This window comes from Ctenocephalides felis, unplaced genomic scaffold (genome assembly GCF_003426905.1).
Source record: "Ctenocephalides felis isolate EL2017-DRISC unplaced genomic scaffold, ASM342690v1 CF-g0.4_SCAFFOLD_00845, whole genome shotgun sequence".
NCBI lineage: Eukaryota > Metazoa > Arthropoda > Insecta > Siphonaptera > Pulicidae > Ctenocephalides > Ctenocephalides felis.
In genome coordinates this window covers 66,016,794-66,037,821 of record NW_020536999.1, presented here as the reverse complement: position 1 = coordinate 66,037,821, position 21,028 = coordinate 66,016,794, and positions in this window count along the sequence as shown.

The window sequence follows — 21,028 nt, the reverse complement described above, 5'->3', positions numbered from 1 at the left end:
TCTTATCAAAGCATTGATCTTTAATTAATTCAAAAATTGACCTTTAATTAATTCTCGCAAAAATATTCGGAAAAATACAATCCCAAATATTTAAATTAAAATAATACTTGCTTCATCGAAACACTTGACAGCTTATGTAACCACTTCATCTCTAAACACGTTGAGCGATATTAGACAAACGTTTCCGTTCTAACAAATTTCATTCGGCAAACATCAGCATCACCGCCCCGAATAAATCGACTGATAGTAATTTACAATGTGATATCGAGGGTGCGTTTTGCTCAAGAGGTGAGGGTGACTTATTCACATAATGATATGGATGAGTCACATAGAAAGAGCGAAAAACCTCGTTAAGGCATATCTCGGGGGTGTCATGCACGAATATGAAAAACGAGGGACGACGCGCGATTAGTCAATTATATTTTCAGGGGTGGAACAGGCTGCGTTTATTTATTGCGTTTTGTTATTAAAAGCAGGGTAGTAAATGGGCTTTTGATGATGCGGAGTGAATGCTATAGCTTTGTTATTAATATTTAATGCCGTTTTTATGGCTTTGGTGCTTATTATAATTTCCAAAATTATTAAAGAATATACATAAACCGATCGTTGAATGGTCTTCCTGATAAATTACAATTTCATTACAATATGTTCAACTGACTGTGTAATTTTACAAACTATATATTGATAAAATTTTATATATAATATAATCGTCCATATATATTATGTTGAATTTTTTTTTTTGATATATGAAGTGTCAGCTATGGCTTTAATATCATTATTAATAGTGTCATTTTTATGGGTTTTTACCTTCTAATTACCTAAATTATCAAAGACATAAATTAATCAATCGTTCAAATTTGTTCCAAATGAATTCTACTCGCGATTCATTAAATTTTACTAATTGTACAATTTTAATATAGATATTTGAGTTGATTTATGAGAAAAATTATTTAATTTATTACTGATATTATAGTGTTGGGTGTTTCATTACACTAATAATGATTTGTATTTATAAATTTAAATTCAATACAATGTGAATATGAAAAAAAGTAAACTAGAAGTCACAATAACTCCTGATATGTGTAAATTATTTACACAATCAATAAAATTTTATTTTTTTGTATTCAACATGCATAGTGTAAAGAATTTAGTAATGAATACAAGATTATTCCCAAGACTAATGAAGGAATATATAAAGCCAATTTAATGAATGTCTTATTAAATATTTAAACATCAAAACTATTAATATTTAAAGTAAACTAGAAAAAACGAAAATTTCCTGGTAAGTTCAAATGATCTAAATTATCAAATTAATTGCCATATATCAACATAGTGTTCACAACAAGCATGAATTGTTAATGTTATATACATTTTTTGTATTATTACATTACATTGAAGATATATTTGTATTTATGTATTAAAAATTCATAACTAAATTTAATTTTTTTTTATTTATTATTCATAGCAAGCTATACAAAGTACATTTAAATCAGTTGTTGATAGCATTTTGTCTTTATTGTAAAATTTTTTCGATATGTATAAATAATTTACGTAATCAGTCCGTATTAAAATTGCCAATTTTGATAGATTTAAGAATTTATATAATATTTAATGTAATAATCATCTTATTTAGATTTTGCTAACTCGGCAAGAAGGTGGACCAAAATTTTGAAGTGTTCTGCAAATTATAATTCTGAAAAAAACGTTTCGACCGTCTCGCAAAACTAACCAACAAGAGTTCTAATCGAGTTTTATCGATATGATTTAAAAATTTTGAAATCCAATTAGCTGTTTTTGAGCCATCTCCGCGAAAAGTTACATTTGGTCTTACATACACCTACAAGTTTTTTTCCAATTTAGCTGTCGAATGATTCAAATTGACTTGGCCAACAGGTTTGGATAACTTGAAAAATTAGCTAAAATGAAGATAAGTGCAGTTCTAGTTCGATAGTTGTTTGTTTGATACGTGTTATGTGTTATGATGTAGTTGATTTGGTTTAGAAAATTTATTTGAAGGAAGTCAAATTCGGTTTTTGTGCCCCGCCCTACCCTTTATCGAGCACAACTAAAATGTTGAAAATTAATTTAAATTTAGGGGGATCATCAAAAGGTAGATTTTCTACTTCTCATCTTTACTTAATATTTTGCTGTGAAATGATCAATAATCAATTATCAAATTGACTTGGCTAACTTGTTTGGTTAACTTGAAAAATTAGCTAAAAGGATGATCTAGCAAAGACATATACTTCTTCGAAAAGTTAAAAAAGATGTACTATTATTTATTTTGAATTTAGTTTATTTTTAACTTTCCGTAGGGTAAGTTATAGTAATCGCAAAAAAATTGAGAATTAAATTTTTTTGATAATTTAGATAATTTTTGGTACGAAAAGTTCCAGCGATTTGCCAAAAGCACGATGCCATGTTACAAATTTTGTTAGTATGAACGGAATATCATATGAAAGATAAAATACATACTTTCGATTATAACTCCGGCATAGTTTTTATACTATACAAAATGTACTATGCTATCATAGTATTGAAATTTAACAAAAATTTCAACATTTCAAGTTAGAGAGTACAACAACACGAAAGCTACATTTTTCTCTATTTTCAATAATAAATTTGAACTAAGAGTTTATTAATATCATTGCATCTCATCATCTACTGGATAAGAATCCGCATATCGGATTCGGCCTAATGTGTGTAAGTTAACAAAAATTTCAACATTTTAAATTACAGAGTACAACGACACGAGATATACATTTTTTATTTTCAAAAATAAATTTGGATTTAGAGTCTATTAATATATTGCATCACAACATGTGACATAGAACCGCATTTTGAATTTATATGCAGGCTTAATGTGTAATGTAAGTCTGCCGGTTCATATTGGCGAAGGCTAATTATAGTATGAAATTTAACAAAAATTTCAAAATTTCAAGTTAGAGACTATAAGAACACGAGATCTACATTCTTCTCTATTTTCAATAACAAAGTTGGACTAAAAGTTTATTAATCATTGCATCTCGTCATCTACTGGACAAAAATCTGCATTTCCAATTAGGTTTTATGTGTGTAAGTTAACCAGAAGAATTTCAACACTTCAAATTAGAGAGTACAACGACACGAGGCATACATTTTTTATTTTCAACAATAAATTTGGATTTAAAGTTTATCAATATCATTATACATCTCATCATCTACTGGATAAAAATTGCATTTCCAATTAGGCTTTATGTGTGTAAATTCACAAAAATTTCAATATTTCAAATTAGAGAGTATACATTTTTTATTTTCAACTATAAATTTGGATTTCAGGGTCTATTAATATCATTGCATCACAACATCTGACATAGAACCGCATTTTGAATTTATATGCAGGCTTAATGTGTGTAAGTCTGCCGGCTCATATTGGCGCAGGCAGGTCGCCCCGTCTCGTCCGGGTCGATATCGAAGAGGCCCGTTATCAATCCACGTCATGCGGCGTTGATCCTTTTAGGCCACAATTCATTCAGTGCCCGCAGAAATCTCTACGCGCACGACCTTAAATCCTTACATATCCAAGTGTTATCAATCATTTTATATATGTGCGATACGAGCACAAAATATATCGGGAAATTAACTGAGAAGATAGCGCACAGAAGAGGTACCTTATATACAGCGACGTGCGACGCGAACCAAGGATAGATTCCTTTGACTGATAAGAGCCTTTTAAGAAAAAATGATGAAATCTTCGCTTAGAGACTTGATTGATGAGAAAATGTGACAATATTAAAAAAAATCGGATGTGTATTGAATGTTTTTCGATGCTGTGTTTCAGTGATTAATCCATGTACTGAAAAGATTCTTTACCCAAATTATTAATTTTTCATATCACGAGTTTTGACAAATAATGTTTGAACAAACGACATATTTATATGTTTCTATTATTAATGAACGACTGAAATGTACATATTATGAGCAGGCGATGAAATTGTATAGTTTTTTAACACTTTCCACTCGGGAGTCGGACTGCTATTCAGTACGCTGCGCTCGGAATATTATACTAGTATATATACTTATCTCTATGTATTATAGTTCTATATATACTTATCTCTCAACTCGGATTTTTTTTTGTATCGGATTTTTTCAAAATGTGATTATATTGCTTTTAAATATAGTTATTATGATAATAAAATAAAACATTTTTAAAATTAAAAAAATTGCACTCAAAACCATGCTATATTGTTTAAAAAATCATTTCTTCAAAGATCTTTATTAGAATTATGGGGATCATGAGCTAATAAATTAATTTTGTTATATATTTATTTATAAAATTAATAAATCAATCAATAAATGAATGTAATAGTGAATTAATTTTAAAAAAAATGTAAGTATAGTTTGCGACGACACGATTTGCCGCCAGAGCGGCGGCATCCGAGCGCAACGGTAACATGACTATGCCGCCGGAGCGGCGGCATCCGAGTCAAAAGGGTTAAGATTTTAATAAAAATGATTGATCAAAATCAATCGATTATATATAGCCAAAAGTAAAGTTTAAATACTTTGTGCTTAGCTTTTAATTTTAGAGAATAAAAATTTAACATTGACGTAAGTTTGCTAGAACATTTATCGTGAAATGTAACAATAACCAAGTTTGATTTCTATAGTCTTCGTTTAACATTTTTGTGCATAACATAATTTTAAAATGATTTCAAATTGTTCTAATAGTATGTTTTTAAAAATATGCTGAAACACTATAAAATCTTAATCAAAAAATATAATTTAGGATTACAATAATTTATTAACTTCTCGTAGGGTAGATATAGTAATGCGCCAAAAAATCGAAAATGAAAATTTTGCATACCTTCACATTTGAAGGTTTCTGAACATTTTGGCATATCTCAGTTTACGTTTTCGAGCGATTTGAATGGTTCAAAACATTCAATTCCTATTGATAGGGAGATTTGTTTATTAGTTTTTAGCAAAGACAGGTCTAGCCGTTAAGGAGATACGGAGCAAAAAGTGCAGAAAATACAAATCGAGAGACAAAACATTCAATTTGTAATGATTGGGTGAAGAAGGGATTATTTTTAGACAAAGGCAGGTCCAGCTATTTCGAAGATAAAGAGCTAAATGTGAAAAAAAGTGCAGAAAATACAAAAACGATAGACAAAAACATTCATTTTGTAATGATTGGGTGAAGAGGGGTTTAGTTTTTGGCAAAGGCAGGTCCAGCCATTTCGAACATTCACAGTTAAATGTGCAAGAAATAGCAGTTTTTCAAGAAAGTTTTTCTAACATATGTTTGCTAATGATAACGATTCTGAGCATTCATTTAGAGAAAAAACACTTATAACAATTATACACGGTGTCCCAGAACTTAACGTCAAGCCAAAACGAGGTTATCGTCTTGATCATAACTATCATGTCTAAAATTAGAAAAAAAAATCTCACGTAGTTTGTGAATTATGAGCTTTTAAGTACAAGCTAGAGCTTTGCTGAAAAACATACTATTTAACGATTATAGTTTTATTTTATTAATTTCCATAAAAACAATTCTAAGATTTGATCAAAAATAATAATACCAATCACATCAAATTTTCAGGAATTAAACCTTTGTTAAACTATGTATTTGAAATTTTCAAAAATAGTTCAATATAAGAAAATGCGCCAAGTTTCGATGAAACTTGTGTGCAAACTGCAGTGCATATTATACAAAGAAAGGCGTCCCAAAGTCGACCAATTTCGAATATTTCAAATTCTTAGTTCAGAAAAAAGTGGTAACCATTGAATACTTGGGGCAATTGTGTTATTTTTTTGTCGTGGATTTAGATTTGTTATTTGCAATTGTTTAAATAAACAAAATCATTGGAAATTACCCACAGTAACCTAAATATATCACATTTTACTAAAGTTCTTGGTTGAACTTAAAAGATCATAATTTGAATCTACGTGAGGTAATTTTTTTTGTAATTTGTTACATTATAGTTATGATCAATTTATAATCCCATTTTGATTTGACGTTGAGTTCTGGGACCCCTATATATCTTTGCTAAAAAAATTTTTTATCACGAATCGTTTGTTTTTATTGCGTCACTTGCAATAAAACATCATTTTTTGCGCTTGAGCACTTGTTTGATTTAAAAGTACCATTCATTTCATAAATTGTATTAGCGGAATATTTATAATTATTCATATATGCTTACAATGTCCTTTTACTTAAGAGTATACTTATCTTTCAAATCTATATATAATAAATTCATAACAGGCAATAAAAATCTGTACGCCTTACATTCAACAATAGGCAAAATGGAAACGTTGCTTTGGTACGCAGGAAAATGTAAATTTCCAACAATAAAATATTTTCCGAGCGAGAACTTTACAATCTTTTCCGATGTAGCTACACCTCGAGCAATTTTTATTGTCTCGTTTGTACGGCAGCGCCACACACTCACGGGGTAATCACAATTTACACTTATATGCAAATGAAAACAGCCTATGTAATAACGGCGCTAGCTGGGGAGCTTTGGAGGGTAGTAGATCGAGGGCCAGTGTAAATTGTATTAAAATTTAGGAAAACAATACAAGTTATATACTACATTTACTATGCAGTGTGAAGCTACTAAATGTCTCGGCAATCGAGTTAGATTTCAACTCCTTCGAGCGATGCATCCCATTATTACTCTCATCATCATACCAAGTTATACATACATGCTAATGAATAAAAATTCTGTATATTTTTTACCAAAAACAATATATAAATGTTATAATAAAACCAGCAACGAACTCGTAGTTAATTGCATAATTAGAATAACTATATTTAATATTCAATTAAAAAGATCACCTGAATGATGAGCTTTCTTTCAATGCCAAGCATACCCTTTAACTTCAAAATTATCCTCATTATCAAGAAGTGCATGCTTGTGCTATACAGAATATGCTTATTATCTTATATAAAAGAGTTTCATTATGTATATTTTAACATACTGTGTTTAGAATCCATAAAGTGAGGTAGAAATCGTTAATAATATAAATTTCAAATCTCTATTTCATTGGTAACGGTCAAACCTTAATAAAAAATCTGAAACATACAAGTATCCAATCTCAAAGACAAAGCAAAAGCGACCATTTATTTTGGCGCAATAAGTGGAAAATAGAAATATGTATAAGATTGTAACACTTGTGATGAACGTAATAAATGTTTATAAGACATATCACATAAAATGTATTACCATCATGCATTCCTGTTTTGTTTCTAATGTTAATGGTCAAATCTCAAAAAACTATATTGAAACATACAAGGAAACAATTTCAGGGACAAAATAAACGGTGGACAATATTTTTGTCTCAATAAGTAGAAAATAAAAATGTGTATAAGATGTGAAATAATTATTTCAGCGTAATAAGTGGCAAATATAAATGTTGACCCTTTCGACTCGGATGCCACCGCTTCGTCGGCAAAATTCATACAAATCTCGGAATTCGCGAGTGGAAAGTGTTAATAAGATGTAACACATATAATAAATGTGTATCAGACATAACTCATGAAATTTATTTATTAGTCAAAACGCAAAAAAATCTTATAGAATGAAACAAGCCCAGGGAGAAAATAAATAGTAAATGAAGTTTATTATCATAATGTATTCTAGATTTGTTTTTAATGTAAATACACAAAAGAATTGAAAAAAAATCATATCTAATTTCCTGACACAACAAATTTGTGCAATAGTAATTAGTAATTACTATTTATTATTATAATTACATTTTTCTAGTTATCAACTAGTTATTTTAGATCATTTTCTAATGCTAATTATGCTAATTAACAACGTTCGAAATTTGCTCATGAATTATCATAAATTATCTAATAAAGAGTAAATTTCTTTAGTTAAATTAGTATTGTTATTTAAAAGTATTTATACATAATTTATAAGAATCACACACGAATCTGTTTTTTGTATACATTAATAATTAAATGGTCATTAAATTTTTCTAAACCAATATGAGAAATGATGAGTTTGAGGTATCAACTTTTTAATGAAATTACAGGTGCTGAAGTACGTATTGTAAATTTAGATATATTAGTTTAACAAAGATTCGTACTTAGTAAATTAATGATCAAATCAATGTATGTTTCAATAAACAACTCAAAAAAACTTTTGAATATTTGAGAAATAATAATACAATACATTCTTAGGGTAAATAATAATTTTTTGAACGCATTATTTTAAATGCAAATAAAAACGACAAGTTTATAATTATTAATATGAAGACGTAACAAAGTACCAACAAGAAAAACTGATCTGAAATAATTAGTTGATAACTAGAAATATATTGATAATAATAATAAAAAAAAAATAGGTATTATTGTCCTAGGGCAAGTCTGTGTGTTTAATTATACTTCAATTCGATTCAGGGAAGAATTAGCTTGAGTAATTTTTCATTGCCATTTCACACCACAGTGCACGAAAGGTGCTATTTTTGAATTAGAACATATTTGAACATATTTTTGATCTATATTTTTACGTGAAAATTGATATCAGTATCGCATGATAAAAGTTAACTAAATTATAGCATAATCAACCTCTTCGCTAGAAACATCGCCTATAGACGACCATTGCTTCAATATTTATCCATTTTGGTTGAAATATAAAAAAATTAATTTGTTATTGTAACTAATTAGTTCTTTGGAAGTGTAATTTGATTTTCTAATCTAATTTTTATTGATAATGATTAAAAATTCTTGAAATATGTTGCTTAAACAAATCTAAGGTTTGCTGAGTCGTATAGCAGTATCACTCTTATGGGGAATATGCTTGTGCCAAAAGAGTTTGAAACACCTTGAAAAGAATTCAAATTAGTAGTTATGAATAATAATACTTCAATTGCACGAAATCTAAGTCTGGCTGTGTGTGATTTCCCATTGCCATTGACAGTAATTAAAAAATCTTGAAATATGTGTAAAAAATCTAAGATTCTGCTACAGTCCGCTAGCTCGTATAGCAGTGTCACTCCGGTGGCATGAAGATTAAATGATTTACCACGCGTTTGAACCGGTAATTACAAATAATACTTGAATTGCACGAAATCTAAGTCTAACCAAATAATAAAAAAGTTCAATATTTTCCTCGTGCCTTAACATTTTGCTACCATTGTCCTGTACTATGCCTGATGCAGCATGTGCCCGGAATGAAATATAAATACATGAAATATATTATGTATACGCAGCTGTATCAAGTCCCGGCGAACGTTCTTTCTCGTTTTTTCTCTGCGCCCCATCTAACGGGGTGCATATTATAGAATCCGGGGTTCAGTTATATTGCAATATATACAGCTCAGACGAGCGAAGCTTCTGAAAAAGTTATTTACGATGTAAATAAGTAATGACGGTATTAAATTATTTTTTAAAATATTTCATAATTCAGATAATACACATATTGCAATGGATACATGTGAAATGAATTACGGACAAGATGAAAAGAGAGTGCTTGTGCCTTAAGGTTTTCCAACTTTTCGATAGTCAAAATTAATAACCACGATAGTCATAATATTTATTTGAGATCTTTCAAATATAGAATTTGGAAAATTTTATACGAAAGTGTTCTACGAAAGTATGTTGTTTACATAAAATTAGTCTACAAGTTTTCAGTTATTACTAATTTGTCCAATCAACACAAAGGAAAATCATAATCAATCACAAAATCTTCAAATTTTCAAAACTTGCATCAAACAAGTTTCTCCAATTTTGAATAAATAGTTCAATCTATTACTGCACAAAACTTATCAATCGATGTACATATTTCAATATATTTCATATAAATTCAAAATTAGTAAAATTGGTTTTTAACCCTATATACTGTAAATAGCAGAGATATTAATTTTGCCCACTACAAATAAACATTAGTTCCAAATTAAATTTGTATAAACCAATGCTGAATTTCTGGTTAAATATTTTGCAGAAATGCTATTTTAGATATTTGACTGTAAACCAACAAAAGGGCTCAGAGGATCCACTCACCTAGCTAATAGATTTGATGGATAATGAGATTTTCTTAAAAATTTGCAAAATTTGCAAAATTTTCATAACATATAAATATATCATTCTGAAGAAAATTGTACAAAATATCTTCAACTGCTTTTCACAGTAACAGAGATTTTCACGGCCTATAAATATCAAAATCTGAATAAATCTGTATGAAATATTTTTAACTTCTAATTATAGACAAATTCGACCAATTGTCATATAAAACTTGCGACAGATTATTGTACTTTCACAAAAAGTTTATATATTTACGAAATAAAATATGGTTATATCCATTCCATTAACACATAAAAATTGTAAAATGTTTTGGAGTAAAAATAGTTATTGGCGAAACTGATCTAATTTCCATAAATTCAGGAAATTAAATAATAATAGAGATAATTTATATTCCCTTAATTCAGATATAGAAGGTAATATGTGTTTCCAAGTAAATGTAGTCTTTTGGGACATCGAAGGAATGTGTCAATATGAAAGACGACCATGGGGTTGTATTCTAACAACGTTTAGTTTTAAAATAAAAACTGCATACCAGTTGTTAGGAACTGATCAATGAATTGTCTCCTAATAGTAACGCCGTTTTTAGATGTAAAATGAAATTTTGATAGTTCCAATTGCTGTTAAATAACAGACAAGAAATAGACATATATTTACAGTTTATTGTAATTCGTCGGATTCAAATAAGCTCATCCTCTGAATTATCATACCATAAATATAGTAATTTTTAAATCATTGTAAATAATTTCCTTTACTTTACATCATAGATTTGGTTAGATTATGTTCTCACTGTAGCTCATAAAAGTACTTACTTTGTTTTGGATGTTACATAAAATTTAATAAAAAAAAGTAAATCATTGCGTTCTTTTTACAAATATGAATTTAACAGTGATCAGAATCTAAAAGTCTTCTGGTTTATTGTGATGATTTGCCCTAACTAACTACGTCCAATTTTATAGATGGCAACCCAAACAGTTGTCCTTTTATAACTCAAATACTTATGACTTATTTGGTCATATATGACCAATGGATGCAACGATGCCGGCTAATGTCTATTATCACTTGGAAACAAAAAAATACCTAAATGTCCAAGTAAAAACCGATGTCACTACTGCTTACACGACGATCTTCATATTGAATTTATAAACAGAATTATACAAATCAACAGTGTCAAACATTTTCATAAACTAGAACAACATCATACAAACTGTATAGTAACTCAGCTTCTTGAGACACCAATTTCAAAAAAATTGAAGAAAAAGCTGCCCAAAGATATTATGAAGGACCCTTAGAACTATCATAACTTTATATGAACAGAATAGTAAAATCACTTATTAAAGTGATTATCTAACTATCAATATAATATTTATTAAAATAATTTTTATGTGTGTTTAAAAGAGTGTGTATGTGTACGAGTGATTGACATAAGCCAAATAGTTCATAGAATTGTCATGTATTCTGATTGCTATTGAAAATTAAAAAAAAAAAAAAAACTACTGCTTGACATAAGTCTACCCAAAGTACATAATACCTCTGAATAAATACCTATAATTACTAATCCATGGGGAGTCCCAACAAAAATATTGCAAGTTTGAGAAAAGCTTTTGTAAGAAGAAATCTTAAGAAGTACGTTGGAGTACTAACAGGCTCTATCTCTCTGATAATGGTCACACAACAATGTCAAACAAAAGGCACTCATCAAAATGGCCTTTTTAATACAATTACATTATTAAAAAGTCCGATTCATCTTTTCGTGTATTTTTATACCAGATTCATTTATTTTCCACTTACAGAACCTCTGGTCTGTGTAGGGCAAGCGGAAGGAAATAACACAAGGTCCATGGTGGGAGTTATATTAAGTGGGGCAGACAGCGCAATACTTGAACTATGAACCCCCTTTTTATACCTTATGTCAATACTAATGCATACAAAAATAATATCTAGCTATTTTATTGCCATTTTTAATATAAGCAAAACTTTAATAACAATCGCTTGCCATGGTTTATGTGAGAAATTTTATATGATAGACTCGAGTAATAATGAACGTTTGTGCATGAGCTAGTTTTATATTGCTTTGGGTAGTATAATTAAATATATTCGCAAGGCTGTAATAAAACATGTTAAATGAAACTTTAATGATCTTTTTTTTGACTTTTGAAGAAAAAGTTTATATTGTTCACAAAAACATCGCTAATTCAAGGTTGTTTTGACCTTCTAAATCACGATGAATTGCTCGATATGATAATTTCAAGTAAGTGTGTTTATACGTATGTAGGCCCACATTTGATTTGCTGTTCTCTTAAAAACGGATACATCAATGTTAAAACTCCAAAAAAATTTAAAATTCAAAGATATTTTATTGAACTTGACAAAAACCCACACTGGCTAATTTTGTGAGATGATTTGACAATTTAAAGTAAGTGTGTGTGTTTATACGTAGTTTAGATGTAGTTCCAAATTTGATCTGCTATTCTCTCAAAAACGGTTGTACCAATGTTAAAAATTTATTTGATAAACCATGATGAGAACCCACGTTGACTAGTTTTGTGAGACGATCTGCTAAACAGTTTCTTCAAAATTAGCAAAGAATTGCACAAGTTTTCTCGTCAAAGTTTTAGCAAAAATTTAGGTAAAGAGCGACCAGGGCGTCTCTTTTTAGCTATTTTGTAAAAAATGTTGATGAAGCTTTATACAGTAATATTTGAAAAGTTCTTAAATTTTAATTTTCATTGATTAAGTCGATCATTTACACATATTGATAGATGTTTAGTTTTTTTTGTTTAAATACGCTTTAAAGTTTAATTTTTTTTTGTTTTGTTTACATATGAATTACAATCTGTTCATAGATACACATTTAGTAATTGATTTGGAAAATAACAGTGGCATTTTTAAAAAGGATAACCCAAAGGTTTGCCCTGTGTTTTTGTACTACATTCTGATCTAAAATTTATATTATTTACGAAAATAAAAAAAATGATTGAAAAAGTTCTAAAATAATATCTATAAAGCTTTGACCCGTAACTGCGGTTGATTATGAAATTAAAATTCAAGTTAAAATAAAGCGAATCTATAATTTATGAAAAGGTTGACAAAAAAAAATATTTGCTGACTTATGTTGGCCAAAATTAGTTCATGAAATTAGAAATTTGAATTGATTTTCTTTATTAAACTGGACCAACATTCAACCGTAAACTAGACCAACGTCATGGCAACGCTAAGTTACACAGCTTTTTTCATATAAAATGGTACTAAAAACTATCAAAATGCACTGTATTTGCTGTGCAATCAGGCGTTTTACACATAAAATATTACTTCTCACATGTGTTATTATGACATATGAAAAAGATGCACTTTGATGCATAAGATGTGGACTCTTATGTCGACGAAAATTAGTTCATGAAATCAGAAATTTGAATGTATAAACTTTCTTTATTATAGTGGACCGATATCCAGCCGTGAAATAGACTAAAATGTCATGGTAATGCTAAGTTACACTGCTTTTTCATATAAAATGGTTTTATATCAAAATGCTGTGTATTTGCTGTGCGATATGACGTTTTACACATAATATCTAACTTCTAGCATGTGTTATTATAACATATGAGAAAGATGCAGTTATGATAACATTCTTCTTTGATGTTTGTGCGTTTTCTAGGTGAGGTTTTGTAACTAAACGCCCGACTGTACGGCTAATCCAAAGCATTTCGACAGTTTTTAGTACCATTTTATATGAAAAAAAAAACGCAGCGTAACAAGCATTGTCATATCAGTAGTATATTTCAAGGCAAAATAGGCCTATGAGTTAAGATTAAGACTTATTTATCATTCATGTTTTTCCTATATGAGTAAAGTTTATGTTCAAAAACCAATATTAGTATAAAATTAATAAATAGATTAAAAACTTATTCAAAGAAAATGTGTTTTGATTAGTAAAGCAGATCTTAACAATAGTAATGCTGATTAAGCATACTTCTCTCAAGTTGCACAATAATATATATATATATATATACATAGCTGGGCACCGTTAATCAAATAGTTAACTTCGTTAATCGTTAATCCGCTACAAAAAAAGTTAACTTCGTTAAACGTTAAAGCGTTACATTTCGGAAGAATTAACGCAAGTTAACGTTAATCGTTAATCCGTTAATATGTGTAAAATTACATTTTTATATCGTTGCGTTAGTGAACTTAAAAAACTTATTAACTTCCCGTAGGGCAAGTTATAGTAATCGCAAAAAAATCGAAAATGAAAATTTTTATATATCTTTACGTTTCAAAGGTTCCTGAACATTTTGGCATACCTTAGAAAAAATGGATGTATGTGTGTGTGTGTGTGTGTGTGTTAGTATGTATGTATGTATGTACGTGTGTGTATGTATGTGCGGATACAATTTTCGTCGACGATTTCGTGCTGATTAGTTTTTGGCGAAGGCAGGTCTAGCCGTTCCAAAGATACGGGACAAAAAGTGCCGAAAACGGTAACTCAGTTTTAAGAGAACGGAGCGTCCGATTTGAATAATTCAAAAAACATTTCACTTGTATTGACAAGATGAGGAATCGATAAAATTTTCATGATGGTAGGTCTAGCGGTTTCGGAGATATGGAGAAAAAAGTAAAAAAATGAGCCATTTGGCGGTCAAAAATTATCATTAGACATATGCACATCAAATTATCAGATATTTTATAGACATTTTAACAATAAGTATACAGTTTGTTAACATTCCTATGGGTTGCGTACCAATGCTTATGCGTTAGACAGCGACGCGGCGCTTACGCGCTTTATATTTTGTCTCTATGCAGTCCTAAAGCAGTAAAATTGCTTTGAAAAAAGTTCAGATCTTCGAAAATATGTCAAAATAAAGAAAACATTTTTTTTTTTCAAAAAAAAAATAATTTTTGTCCAATATTTTATAGTTTCTCAAAAATCTTATTTTTTCGAAGTAATTTTTTTTCAAAAATGTTAATCGTTTTTAAAAAATAATAATTTTAGGTACGGAAAGTACCAGCAATTTGCCTTAAGGCACAACGCCTTAATTGCCTTTAAACGCCTTTTAACGCCTTTAAAGAGTTTGTAGCTCTTTGGTTTTTCTATAGACTGAGTGACAGAATTGAAAAAGTCTTCCTTCTCGTCATCATCGTTGTTACTCGCATTGCTCCCTCCGCCACTTAAACTATCTCTGTCCTTCGAATTTTTCGCTACTTCTTGCCATAAGGCATCTTCTACCTTTTTTTCCGTGCATTTTCTTACTGCTTTCCTCTCTACTGCTGTCATACGTTTCCAGCCACATTAACCGAAACTTTGGGTGAAATGCCGCGGCAAGTTGGCACTGTTCATCATTCAGGTAGTAGTCCCAATCTTTTCTCTGTGCCGTTTAATAGGCATTGGGCTAAAGCCTATGGCTAAAGCTGTGCCGTGCGGTAAATAGTAGGCATTGGATTTAACGATTAACGGACTTCTCGCATTTTAACGGAAGTTAACGTGTCCGTTTAACATTTTTAAAAGTTAACTTAAAAGTTATCCGTTAATCAAAATGTTAACTTCGTTAATTAACGATTAACGGATTAACGAGTTAATGCCCAGCTAGTATATTATATATATATATATATATATATCTATATATATATATATATATATCTATAAATGTATTTGTATGTGTATTTATGTGTTTTCGCGCACACTGTCGCATTTCTGGTGCAATTAATACATTCCTTCGGGATTAGCATATTCTGTTGAGATAATAGTTTGGACGGGGTGTTAATCCGCAGCGAGTGCATATAGGATAGCCGGACAGCTAGAGACTATTTCATTATTTATTTATGTGGCTAAGGAGAAACATGGATAATACTGTTCTTTTGGATAAATTTATAAAAATGTTAAAGCACAGTTAATGTCATCTAGAAGATTAGAATGCTGATATGCAGCTGATATAGTAGCAATGTTATGACTACAAATTTTGATTGATCAGAAATGCTGAATGACTGACAATCGGTCACAAAATTTCGATCGCTTGCGTAACAAACTAGTTGTACGTAAAGTACGACTACATGTACGTGAACATTAGCGGTCGGCATAAAATTTATAAAATGCGATAAATTTTTCGGGTTTACAATCCATAAAGTATTTACTTTGATATTTAATAATAATTAGATCACAAATATAATTCCAAGTAAAAATTGCCTCTCATGCGTAATGCAGCTTATAAAATCATAAAATGTTAAAAAATACTTCGAGTATAGTTAATTGGTCACAAATGAATTGGACAACTACTGGGTTGCCAATCATTCAAAAAATCATATAATAACGTGAAAACAACTACTGAGTCCTAGAATGACGGATTGTAATTGAAAGTATAAAAGAAAAAAAATTGCTTAGAATATTTAGAAGTAATGCCGCCCAGTAAACACCGAGCGACACCGAGCGGCGAAAAACTCTGAAATTGACATAGATTCCACATGCATGTCACATCGCTGAAGGGAAGCTTATGGATTTCAGGTTGCTACCGCCGCTTAAATCACACGGTGTTTACCGGACGGCTGTTTTGTTTTGCAAACATTTGTTGGAAGAGTATAAAGTAGAAGAAGAAGAGTAATTGGTTGTGATGTTTGGGCTTTACAAGATAGTCAAGTCTTTTTTAATTTGCATGTAATATGACGTTTATGTTCTAAATACATAATTAGAAAAGAGGTTTAACAATAATTTGTTTATTGTCGATCAACTAGTATTACTGCATATTTGTAGAAATTGTTAAAAATTAAATTTTTTGGCTTAAATGACAAGCAGGCGATTTGACACTTTTCCTGATCAATGAATAATAAGAGTTATCGGTTTTGTTATTCTTTTACGAATATCATAAACATTACTATAGCTATTTTAAAAATTATTGATAAAAATGTGATCTTATTATATGAAGGATACGCGCCTTAATTGATAGTAATTATCAAACTTTTCCTATAATTATCTATTTTGATAAGGCCAGTAATGTTATTAGAAAATCATTTATAATTTTAAGTTATAATCTTTTACAGCAGTGTCAAATTTCTCAATGAAATCATGTAGCTGAGAAAAATTTATGTTATTAAGTGTCAATAACTCTTTGAAATAGTTGAAACCCTATTAACGCCAACGATTATTTTAACATTTGTTGGTTAAAATTGTAATAACATTGATGGTTATACAGAAGTTTTAGTACAAGGCTTTCCAAAGCATCTATTGAATAAAGGAATTTGGAGATCAGAAAAATCTCGGCATCATCATGACGAAGCGTAACAAATATTTAGTAAGACAATTGAAAGAATGTAGGCAAACAATGGTAGGCAGACGATATTTTAAAATTATTTTTAGTGTGGAATGTTTACATTTATTTATGAAAGAAGTCGTATAATTTTCGGCATAAATAATATTTTTGACTTATTGAATTCCCGTATTTAGTTATAACTTAATCAAGCTCGTACAGAATTGTTCATTTTCAAGTCGTACGTATTTTCGATGATGGCAGAATATTTTTTCCATGTGGAAATTAACCACATAATTCCTAAATTACAGGTACAGTACTTGGTGGCATATTTATGATAGATTTATCAAGGAAAAAATAGAAATATAAAATTCTTACCTTGGCGTCTGGTAGTACCAGCAATCCGGCTCATGACGCCAAAATATGGCGTCGCCACGATTAGAAAAAAACAGTCCGCCATATTCGCTGTTATTCTTGATCACAACACTAATTGTATGATGAAAATTTAAAAAAAATCACTCACTGAGTCAATAAAACAAATAAAAATAAATATGGAATTAGAAAGAAATAATGGACACCAAATTAAATTCAAACGCTAAAATTGATCACATGATAACTGGTCGTAAGCCCAATGGTAATTAAACACTAAACACTGAACACTGAACACTGAACACTGAACTGAACTATCTGCACTAGATGGAATTTCGGTTAAAACTACACTAGAACACTTGCACTAAACACCAAAACAATTGAAACTCGACTGAAGACAAAACTAGACTGACCTCAAATCAACGCGTGGATCACGCGATATTTTTGGAGGGAAAAGGACAGGTATTCTGGGTTAGAGAAGAATAGTTCTGTTTACATTTTGCGATCAGAGATATTTTATATACACTATATTTCATATAGTCGCCATCTAAGATTGAAATATGTCAACTTTCCGAAGAATCCAGCAATGCTTTGATTTTTATAACATCGATACGTATAAGAATTCTCATTGGGGCGTCACCGCACTTGCTATTAGTACTTCGTGATTTTTTTTTACTAAATATAGAATTAAATTCCTCTCAATTATTTTCTGCAAAATTCGCCAGCTCTCTGTTTATTTTTAAGTGGAGCATCTCCACTTTCAGCACAAAACCCACGGACAATGTGTCTGCATAACATCGCCAATTTCGAGTACTACAATCCTCTGTTCTCGCAGTCGTAAAGGGTGTTTACCCGCACAACGAACAATTATAAACTTTTAATAAAATAAATAACGTTCTCTGTATATTCGGACGCTTGGTTTTGTTTTGTTTGCAATAATATTCCGACGTGCTATTATCGCGATTATTTTCGCTCTGTTTGGAGAACAGGATTTTCCGCATTGTACTTAGTGTTGATAATGCATTAATATGATTAAGTTTAAGCAGATGCGTATAAATATTATGAAAAGACAAACGTAATACAAACTTCAATGTTTATTAAAACTAGTGAATGTTGTTTTATTTATATATTATATATTCCTATTGTACGTTGTTGCTGGAGATATTCAGATACGTACGAAGTATTTTTTTTATTTTGAAGGAGAAGTTTGTGTTTACACTAAAATATTCTATAGTCATTTTGAACCGCTTGATATCTAAATTGGAAATAGTAAGTGTGAGTGACCTGTGTAAGAATGTATGTATATGTGAGCCAATATTTGACCTTTAGTCAAAAGATATATCAGAAACTCCTAAGAACTCACAGTGACTAGTTCTGCTGCTAAACCATTTATTTAATTAGCGTTAGCGTAAATATGCAAAGTTTATCATACAGAATTTCGCAAAAAATCTTGAATGGATTTTCATAATTTGAAAGTTCAAAAAATATTAATTGATTATGTGCCGATTAGTTTTTGTTAAACATTAGCCAGACAGTTTCTTTGTGAATAATTGTATTTTTTTGAAGAATTTTTTTTCTTTTTTTTAATTTTATTTGAACAGCGATCAGAACTTATGGGTTCTATGAGCTGTTGTAATTACTACTATTACTATTATTAGCTATTACTACGTTTGTTTTTTATTACAGATGGCAACCCAAACAGTTGTCACATCTTCGTATGATAAATTTTTATTACAATCTCTGAAATAGGGCAAGTTTGGTGCAACAATGCCGAGTGAGGGCTATTTTCACTTGGAAACATTTTGCTATTTATATTTCCAAGTGAAAATCGTTGTCACTGTTGCCTGACAACAAGCTGCTCGAAGTGGGTATTGAACCCGGGACCTCTGAAACAAGTCCTGTCGCTCTTAACCGCTTACCTACGGGCGAGCCCTTTTAAAGAATTTGAACTTTGTTTTCTTTTTATGAAATAGTCTTACTACACATTTTCAAAATATTTATGAGTCTAAAATGTAGTTTATTAATAAAAAATCATTAGTTTTAAAATTCTTACTCATTAAGGGTGAATTTTTTGACAAAATAGACCGTAAGGTTAATGTGAAAAAAATATATTATTAAAACTATGAAAAAAATATATTATTAAAACAATAAATGAAGAAATAATAATCACAAAGTATTGTTTTGAAGAATATAATCTTACATCTACGATCGAAAAATTACTTAGTCAAATGGGATATTTTTTATAGAAAAAATTGTGTTGTTATTTATTTCGTCACAATTGTAAATATAATTTTTTTGAAATGTTGAAAATTCTAAGTTAAATATTTATGTGAATTTTTAAGAGAGTTCTTATTTAATAATTTGAGAGAAATCGCATTTGACATACATGAAGATATTTCTATTATGCCATTTGAAGTTATCATTTATGAGAATTAGTTATGTTCAAATTACTAACACTAAAGTATTGTTAATATTATTTATATCGAATGGAACTATTGAGTTATTTTTCCAACATGTCATTATAATATACAATGCCCAATAACGGCTGACAATTATAAATCAACAAATATACTAAATGTCCTCAGCTAAACAGTTGTGAATATAGTAGTGAATAAAAAAAATTAAAGTATAGATACTTACTACCTACGTATACTATCTTGATATCATTAACCATAAATTTCCAGAATTTCTGAACGCATTTGAAAGTATCTAATATTCAACTAATAATAGAAAATCTGCAAAACTTCAGCAGTAAGTTTTCATTATGTTAAACAAAGACTAGTTAGGAGAATAATATACATCTATATTCACGGAAACTCATACATTTATATATCCATATTACACGAAATAGCTGATATAAATTTCTCCTGTATGCCGCTTTGTAAAGTTTATATGAAATATTGTTAGCGAGAGAACATTAACGCCAAAATAGTGTAGTTAGTTTTGAAATTAACACACATGTTTTATAGCATAACTCGAAATTCTCTTGCTTTGCACTATAAACATTTCATTTGGGTTCTGCTCTATATTTTACATGTAGTCGTTGTACCGAAACGAAGAGATATAGGATAGGATTAATTTAATAACTGCTTGCTTTAATTAATAGTCTACAATAAACAAACGGATAAACTTTCAGACATGCAACTTAAAATTAATTGTAAATTAAATTTTTATGTAGCGTTATACGACACTCATAATAAGATCATTGGCTAACATTAAAATTGGTATAACAATTGGATTTATTATATTGAAAAATAAGCAGGTGCGGATTTTTGTTAGAAACATTTTTTTCACAAAACTAACTTCATTCTGTCATATATTTTGGACATTTTAATCAGTGACTTTATGATATCTTTCAAACAGCATCTTTATCCTACTTTTATTAAGCTTCTCGTTTTTATCAGTAATAAAC